Here is a 9,816-nt window from a genome sequence, read left to right as displayed (position 1 = left end):
AATCCTCTAATTTAATTTTCTGTTCATCAAATTCAAAACCCCTTTTGACAACCTCTGATTGATAAAATAGCACATCTTCCTGTAACTCGTTGGGAGACGACCTGGGACTCATACTCCCAGTATTTTATTTCTAAAATTTGTGACAACCCTTTTCTAAATTGACAAGTGGATTTTTGCCGGTTAAGAACTGTACTCACAACGCCATTTCTCTAATTAATTCTTAATCTGCCAATTTTTGCTCACGTCAATTTTTGGTGCCGTTGCCGGGAAATTGCAAACGTGTGCCTTATTATTGATTATTGTAAATATTTTTCAAAAAAAAATTTCAGATTTTTATTTTAAAATTTTTATCTTATCTTATCTTATTTTTCAAAATTCAAATCTTTTTTTTTTTCAAAAAAAATTATATCTTTTTCAAAATCTTATCTTATCCTTTTTCAAAAATCATATCTTTTTCAAAATCTTATCTTATCTTTTTTTTTTTCAAAAACTTATCTTTTCCTCTTTTTTTTTCAAAAATCATATCTTTTTTCAAAATATTTTCTTTTTGTTAGTTTTTGTTTTTATTTTTTCCTACTACTATGAACTCTCACCCCTTTGGCTATGAGTCTGGTTACAATTATGTTGCAGGAAGAGGAGATTGTAATGACAACATGCACCAAGGATGGAACAATCAAAGATGGGAGGAGTCACAAGGATCTGATCAACCCTCATGGAAACAACCACCTCCAATGGACTATCAACAACCATTCTGTGAAACATACCAAGATAACGGCTATGGTGAGCACTCTTTTGATTATCAACAACCACCACCATACGCCTATAAACCCCCTCCTCAACATAGCTTTGGACCACCATACTCACAAGCCCCTTTCCGCCATTCACCTCCATATGATCCTAACCCATATCCACTATACCAACCACCCTATGAACCGTATGAACCATATATAGAACCACCCCAATTCCACCCCAATTACTCCCAAGAACCACCACCTCAATATATACCATCTCTATATCCATCAATCCAAGAGCACTATGATCCTACTTATGATAGCCGAGCATAACAAGAATCAAAGGATCGTCTCAAGGAAATAGTGGAAAAATTTCATGCAACCCTTCACCAACTGGATCAAGCGATAAATCAATTACTTTCCCGACATTCAGACACTCAAGGAACCCCCATGACTTCATGTGGAGAATCTAATGAAAAACGTAGCATGAAGGAGATACTAGAAACTCCAGTGGACAGTAAGGATCATGACTTTGTACTGGAACAAGTGGAGGAAGCTAGAATTATTGAAGAAGAAGTGGTCGAAAACTTAGGAGATGCTGAGCCTCCATTGGAAAGTCCATTCATAGAGCCTCCTTCCAAGGTGTTTGATGTTGATGTTGAGGAGGGTGTACAACCTCCAAGGCATATCATGGTTGAAGACTTTGAAGGGGATGATCAAAAGACGGATTCAATCATTGATGAATTCTTATCTACATTTGAATCATCTTCCATTGGACTTGACATGGAGATTAAAGAAGAAGAAGTCACAACCTCCCATGTCCTTGGTGAGTAATGAAGAATAGATCAAATTAGAAGAAAGCTACCAAGAGGAAGAGGTTGATGTTGAAGAAGCTTGTAAAGAGGTGGAAGATGTCAAAGAAGAGCACAAGGGAGTGGAGCTTGCACGTTCATTAGAAACACCTCCTCCAAAGTTGCCATCATCCTTCACAATATTCAAGTGGGTAAAATTCATATCCCTTAGCTTTCTAATTCCACTTGAATATGGGCTACTAGAGATGGATGGTCAACTTAGAGCTCTTGTGGCATTAAGAGTAAGAGGAAGATGGTCAGTGGTAAGAATTATCCTGCAAGGTTCATTATGGTTGGAAGCTTTAAGTTTAAATGCAAAGGTTGGTATAGAGCTCAATTGCATGGGTCTAGGAAGTTGTTTGGACGCTTCAGTGAGAATTCTAAAGCTGAACCACCCGGATAGAATCATGATAATCAACTGGAAGACGGGTGTAGAAACAAGATTTGGGATCCCGGGGGATATTGGATTTGCAAACATTGGTGGAGATTCCTGGATGAGTTCAAGCACAAGCCGCCATAACAGGGAGCTCACCAAATGTCCAACTTAAAGACTTTAACTAAAAGTGCTAGGTGGGAGACAACCCACCATGGTATGACCGTTCCTTTTTCAGTTTAAATTTTATTCTGTTTTTGAGTTTTGATTGAACCTGGAATTTTGCATAATATTCATTGCATTCTGCATAATACATAAAAAAACAAAAAAAATTCCGCACGCGACGCGTCCGCGTCATAGGTGCGTTGGGAAGAAAACAAAATTGAACAAAGAGTCACGCGAAAGCGCGGCTGGAGGCGTGCCTTTGGCACAAATTGGTCCACGCGACTGCGTCGATGATGCGTCCGCGTCATGTGGGAAAAACGCCTCCCACGCGTCCGCGTCACCTACGCGAACGCGTGCCTCAAAATCGACATAAAAAGGGTGTATGGCCGAAAGTTGAGCTAGAGCTGGGCTGAACCTGTGCTAGCCGCACAAGCCCTGTCACGCGTACGCGTGTCCCACGCGTTCGCGCCCTTTTCAAATTTAGGCCATCCATGTGATTGCGTCAACCACGCGACCGCGTCACCCAAAGATTTGGCAATATGAGTTTCAAACAGAGAGTTGCGCGACCGCGAGGCTGCCCTCGCGCTAATGGCACAAATCGATCCACGCGATCGCATGGATGACGCGTCTGCGTCATTTCATCAAAGCGCTATCCACGCGACCGCGTGCCCCACGCGACCGCGTGCCCCACGAGCTCGCGTCGCCTGCGCCACACAGCTTATCCAAATCAGCCAAATATCTTATCTTTTCTTCCCCAAATCCTAATTCTTCTTTCCCTTCTTATTTCTTTCTTCCTCCTTTCTTAATTTCTTTTTCTTTTCATTGGTGTTAAAATTCTCTTTTTCAACTATTGCATCTTTTCTTTTTCAACTATTCTTTTTCTTTTTCTTTTCATTGATGACTTGTTTTATTCTGATTGGGTATTATTCTTAAGTCAATGCTAATTTTTATAATACTGATATTCCTCTTGCATTGATATGCACTTACACTGTCTTTCATTGCCCACACTCTTCCCCATTGTCGCAAATTTTTGCACTCTTAATTTGCCATGTGCTTGTACTGTTTTCTCACTTGCATGTTGTAGCTACCGTGTAATTGAGACCATCATTATTTGGCATTAACACCCATATTTTATTTGTTTACTTATCTTTTTTCTGGGTTACTTTTCTTCCCTTTTTCTTTCAGGATGGCCACCCGGAAGAGAACCGGAAGACGTTTACAACGGGAGACAAACAAGTCCATCTGCACAATCCTGGGAGAAAAGCGTCAGTTGGAGCCACCATCCACTTGTATATCTTAACATGCACCGAGGACGGTGCAATCTTTAAGTGTGGGGAGGTCGATACCGATCTCCGTGGGTTAGTTACTTCTTTTTCAACACCAATGTTAATTTGTTCATTGTTGCATTTGCATATTTGATTGCATGTTTGTTTGATTTTATGCATTTAGTTACTACTTGGTTGAAGTAATATTTTCTTTTTCAAGAAATTTTTATAGTATTTCACTAATTTAAATTGAAAAATATGTGTTAAATTTGTTTGGAAGTTGTAATTTGATGATTAGATTTTTTGACGGTTTAGAATTTCACTAATGAAGTCTCGTTGTAAAGTATAGTCTCTAAACCAACAATAATCCTTTCATACAAAAATTTGTTTGTCACAAGTACAAACCACTAAAATCTATAAACCGAATTATTTAAACCTCGGGTCGTCTCTCAAAGGACTTGCAGGGTAGTGTTCTTGTTATCGGTTATGGACTTGTTTATTTTGAGGTTTTAGATGAGAAATATGAAAAGTAAATTGTAAGGAGATTTTATTAACAGAATGGTCTTGGCAAGGTTTGGTTGTCAAGGGTCTTCAGCATCATCACTAGCCACAAGTATGGTAGTTGCAAGGATTAATCTCACTAAGTCATCCTCTAACTAATAGTAAAGGAAAGTCAAGTGAGTTATATCAATCCAAGTCCATAAATCCTAGCTTTCTCACTAATTGGATTAATGAAGGCTAGAGTCAATGGTTATCAACTATCAATCACTTGGACACTAGTAACTCAAGAAATCCTAACTTACCTTCTCAAGCGAAGAACATAAAATTCTATTCTAACATCCTCCCAAGCATTTCATCAAACACTTGAAAGGTAGAAAAGAAAAGTATACAAAATCACAACAAGAATGAATTCTACAACAATTGAATGCAAAGAATTAACAACAACAATCAAGGAAATCACAATTATCATGAATTAGCTCAAATTGCATTATTAAAAGAAAACAAAAGAACAAGAGTATCTCAATTACAAAACCTAGAAACAAAATAAGAGAAATTACAACAAGAGAATAGGGATAGAAAAAAGAACCAAAGTGTAGCAATCACCAATTGAAGGTAGAAGTAGAAGGAGACTTGAATTAAACCTAGAACTATGAGATCCTAATCTAACCCTAATTCCTAATCCTAATTCTAGAGAGAAGTGAGAGCTTCTCTCTCTAGAAACTATCTCTAAACTAATCCTAATGTGTAAAATGAAAACATAACATTGAAAGATGCCTTCCCCTTCAATCCTTGGTCCTTTTAATGCATTTTGGTGCCAAAGTTGACTGCACTGGGCCCCATAGCTTCCCAGAAATCGTTGGGCACGAGTTTCATTTAAAAATCACGTGCAGCCTTCGGCGCGGACCCGCACAGTATGCGTACGCGTCCCTGGTCGATATTGCAATGTGTGCGCGAGCGCCTTGTGCACGTGTGCGTCCTTGGACGAGATCAGTTCTTTGGCTTTTTGTGTTTCTACTTGCATGCTTCCTTCCTTGTTCCTTTTATCCATGCCTAGCTTATTTTAACTTGAGATTACTAGCAAACACATCAAGGCATCTTATGGAATCAAGGATGAATTAAATTATCAAAGTAAAGGCTTAAAAAGCATATTTTTATACTCAAGCACAAATACGGGAGAGATAACAAAACCATGCTAATTCATTGGTTAAATGTGAGAAAATGTTATCAAAATACTCTAAATTCAACACAAGATAAATCCTAAAAATGGGGTTTATCAACCTCCCTACACTTAAACCTTAGCATGTCCTCATGCTAAAATAAGAAGGGACTAAGGGGTATGGCATCTATTAAATGCAACTAAACTACATGCAATCTACCTAAATGCAACTATCTAAAGTGAATGAAAATACTTGGTCCAAACAAATCCATTCCCAAGAAAACATGTATAAGCACAAGAGCTAGGGCAATAGGAATCAAGTCCAAACCATAATTGCATTGGATTATCAAAAAGAATCATAACTTGCATGAATATAGATGATAATGGTGAAAACATGTGATTGAGCTTGGGAACCCTCACCGGATGTGTATCCGCTCCTTTCACTCAAGTGTTTAAGGGTTAATTCACTCAATTCTCTTCTAATCATGTTTTTCCAATATTTGATCTTCTTCTAACAATCAACACTTAATCCATGCATGCATACATTCATCATGAGGTCTTTTCATGGGTTGTAATGGAGTTAGGGTCAAGGTAGGATCATATATGGATAAGTGGACTAGAATTTGGACCTTTGATGAGCTTAAACTTTCCCATCTAGCCTATATAGTGACCTATACAATTGAATTCTAACCTAACTACCCATCTTTCACTTTTTATATACTCATGCATATTCTTTTTATTTCACAACACTTATGCATTGATCTTTTGTTGGGCTTTGCTTTAGGGCATTTTGTCCCCTTTTTATTGCTTTTCTTTTTCTTTATTTTTTTCTACATATATATTTTTTTCTTTCTTTTCTTTTTCGCTTTTGTTTTTCTCATCAATTTTTTTTCTTTTTTTTTCTCAAGAATATCAATGCATAAGGTCTTACATTTACTAAATACATGAGCATACACCCAATCCCCAACTATAAAAATACAAAACATCCCTTTTTATCCCAACCAATGTTCCCAATCCTCACTAATCTTGAAAATAAGCACTCTCACTAGCCTAAGCCAATCAAAGATCCAAACAATGGACTTTCATTATTTTCCGCTTTAGGGCTTGTAATGTGCTAGAATGAAGAATAATTGGGTTGATCATAGGCTCAAAATTGGTTGCAATGGATGATAAAAGGTGGGTTATTTGGTTAAGTGAGCTAATGAAAAAAATGGCCTCAATCATATAAATGCATGAATACAAATGATAAATGGACATATAGAATCAAGCAAATCTAGGATCACAATCATAGAAAGAAAATAATTGCACACAAGAAGGGAAATAAATGGTTATAAAATGTAACCACATCAATAGGCTCAAAACTCACTTGCTTGTGTTCTTAGCTCAAAACATGCTTTACAAAATATAGAATTCAAGCAAATTCCAAAAAAAAATTTCAATTAATTGGGTTGGTGCCCTATGGTTAAGTTCCTTGGAAAATCTCAACATTTGACAAAGCATTGTTGTGATTGAGGAATTCTAAAAATTCTCTAGTTTACCCTTTCCTTTTTCAATCAAAACAAAAAAAAATTTAATTTTTTTTTTTGCAAAGAGGGCTAACTAGGTTTTATCAACTCCAAAACAATTCCTAATCACAACCATAAGCTAAAAGAGAAAAATATGCAAAAGTATATAAAGAAAAATCCAACTAAAAGTATGAAATCTAGCATTCAAAATATCTAAAATCCAAAGTGACAAAGTATGCAACAACTAAGGTAAAAGTATCCAAAATAAACCGAAATGACAAATATATACAAGGGTGCGCAAGATAAGATAACTAGGTAGCATAACTAGGAAATAGATAAAATGTTCACCGGTCCTCTAATAGTGCCACCGGCAACCTCTCCACATTTAAGATCAAGCATCGTCCCCAATGCTAATCCTAAGGATCAGGGATAGGTACACCGGTAGGCGCTGGCTCTGACTGTGGTACCGACTGAGGCTGAGTCTCCTGAGTCTGAGGTGGTATCTCCATCTGAACCGGCTCCTCCTCATGAGTACCCTCATCGTGTAAATCGGCATGCTCCTCCTCAAGGGTCTCCTCATCTGAACCGGAGGACTCTGGTAGAGGGGGTAGCTCAAGGCCCTGGGCCACAAACATTTGATCAATCTGATCCAGTCGACGCATGATCTGGCGCTTGCTGCGCTCCATGAACCGGAAAAGACGCTGAACCAGTAAGTAAGTCGGCTGAGGTGCTGGTGGTGGTAAAGGAAGTGCTGCGGCTGAAGTAAATGCTCTTGCAGGGGCTGATGATGAAGAGGGTCCAGCTCCCTCAACTGCTGCTCTAGCTCGAGATCAGCATCGGGAGGCAGGCTTCTCGTGCACCCAAAATCCCCATGGAATAGTAACTGGCTCCTTCGCAGGGAGCGGTGGGGGTGGCAATACATCATCCTAATGCCACGGAACTCCGGCTCTCTGAATCATCTGAGTGATCATAACCGGGAAAGGAAAGATGCCTCGGATATGGGCTCTCCACATAAATTGCCTGATCAGCTGGGGGTAATAAAACTCTTTCCCCTCTAGCACACAGCTGATCAAGATCAACATAGCAATCAGGATCTCGGTAAAGTGGGTAGTAGGCATGACGTAGTGAGCGAAGATCCGCTGCCAAGTCTTGGCCTCTCGGCTCAGATAACTGAAGTGCATCTCCTTGGGTGCCGTGTTATCAGCATCCATAACCCAAGGGGCATCCAGAGTGGCTACCACTGCTCTCAGTGCATCAAAATCGAAGGTCATGCAGTGAAGCTCTATCTCAGCCTGTAGGAAGGCATCAGTGTCACCGGTCTTAGGCCGGCAGGTAAGGGCATCCTCAATGGCCTGCTCTGTGATAGGTATCTCAATCCCTCTAACAAGTACGGAGTCAAGGGTGTGGCGGAAGAAATTACAATAAAATTTTTGCACCCAAGACCGGTTCACCCGGCTCAACTCTCTATCCACAAAAGCTAAACCCATCCGGTCAATGCGTTAGTAGATGATGTCGGTCAAATCCGATGGGATAACTAGCTTCTTCTCAATATTCAGATTCTTTGAATTGTAGGTTGGGAATCTGAGTTCACAGTAGAGATTGGGAAATTTGACCATATCCTGAGCCGGTAGTAATTGGTTTGCTTTGTCTATGTCATTTAGAGGGTTTTGAGCATAAGCTAGAAGTGTGGCAAAAGTAAGATATGGTGTTTTCTTCCTCTTTTTGGAAGATGATGCTTTCCCTTTTCTTTTGTCGGACATCCTGAAAAGTAGAATAAGCAATTAAGCAAGTAGGCAAATAGCAAGTAGGACAAGTTCAAGATGTAAGATGAATGATAAGCACTCATGATGTGAACTAAAATATGAAAACTTGGATATCAAGTAAGCATAGAAAACATAGCCACAAACCAAGAATTTAACATTTCAATCAATGTAACACACGTTCAAAGAATAGGCATATTCATCAATCATATCCTAAAAGAATGGTTAAGCGGTTAAGTGTAATTAAAGTGAAGTTAGTAAGTGAAAGAAGTTAGAGGGTTAGGAAAATGAAGTTAGAGGGTTAGTGGTGTAGTGAAGAATTGCCTAATGAAAAGGAATATGCAAGTTGTGCACAACAAATGTGTTCGCCATCATGAGAGTGCATGAAAGTGACTTCCAATAGTTGGTGTTATAAGCAATTAAAATGCAATTTTGCAACTATGAGAGGTTGAAAATTAGGCTGAGTTAAAAAGAAGTTGCACAATCAAAGTGTACCAACTATTGTGAAAGGATGAGCATTATGCAATGATCACGGAAATCAAAAATAAGTGTGGGAATGCTAGCCCAAAAATCCCGGGTATTGAACTTGGAGTGAGTTAGGAAAAGGTTAAGTTGTGAGTGCCAAGTTCAATTCCGAGATCAAGGATTAAAAAGTGAAATAGTTTTACGAAAATTGGACACCATTTCAGCTTAAAATTGGATGTTCCTGGATGGCAAATATAGCACAACTAGTATGATTACAACATCAATTAAACACAGCAGCAATAATATAGCAACATGGCAACACGAGTATGAATACAGAGCAGCTCAAAATCAGCATTCACCAGACAAGTAATGAAACAGAGAATGAACACAAACGGAGCAATTATCAAGCCTAGAATCCTCTATCCAGAACCTAGCTACCTAACAGCAGATATCTCTAGCTAACCTAACATGCGAAAATCAAGTTCTAACTAACTAAGACTAAGAGTAACTAAGAGTAAAATTAAGAAACAAGAAAGCAGAGTTGAGGCGGACGCAGGTAACTTGGAGGCTGGGCAGAATAAAAAATGGTGATGGGTAGGCAACGGGCCAGAGGTGAGGGTGGCCGAGTCAAAAGCAGAACTGCCGCCTAGGATGATGGTAGCGGCAGAGACCCACAGCGGCTGAGGTGCGCCGGTCGCCGGTTGAGGTCGTGAGAGAGAGAGAGGGTGAGATGACCATGAGAGAGAGATAGTGTGTGTGTGAACGAGAGAGCGAGGAAGAGAGGGAAGGTGGTGCGTGGCGGTCGGCGACGACGCTGGCATGCCGGCATGGTGGTCGGGGCGTGGCAGGGAAGAGGAGAGGGTAGGAGACGTTGGAGAAGATGAGAGTAGGGGGTGAGATGCGCGACTGCGCAACGTTCCTCGCGTCCTAGGGTTATCCTGTTTTTAAATCGACACGGGCGCGCACATGGCGCCTTCGTGTGTATTGATGATTTGGGAACCTTCGCGTGAGCGCCTTGTGTGCTTACGCATGCTAGACGAGAAT

The sequence above is a fragment of the Arachis hypogaea genome, chromosome 3 (assembly GCF_003086295.3).
Source record: "Arachis hypogaea cultivar Tifrunner chromosome 3, arahy.Tifrunner.gnm2.J5K5, whole genome shotgun sequence".
NCBI classification, from domain to species: Eukaryota; Viridiplantae; Streptophyta; class Magnoliopsida; order Fabales; family Fabaceae; genus Arachis; species Arachis hypogaea.
This window is presented reverse-complemented; position numbering follows the sequence as displayed.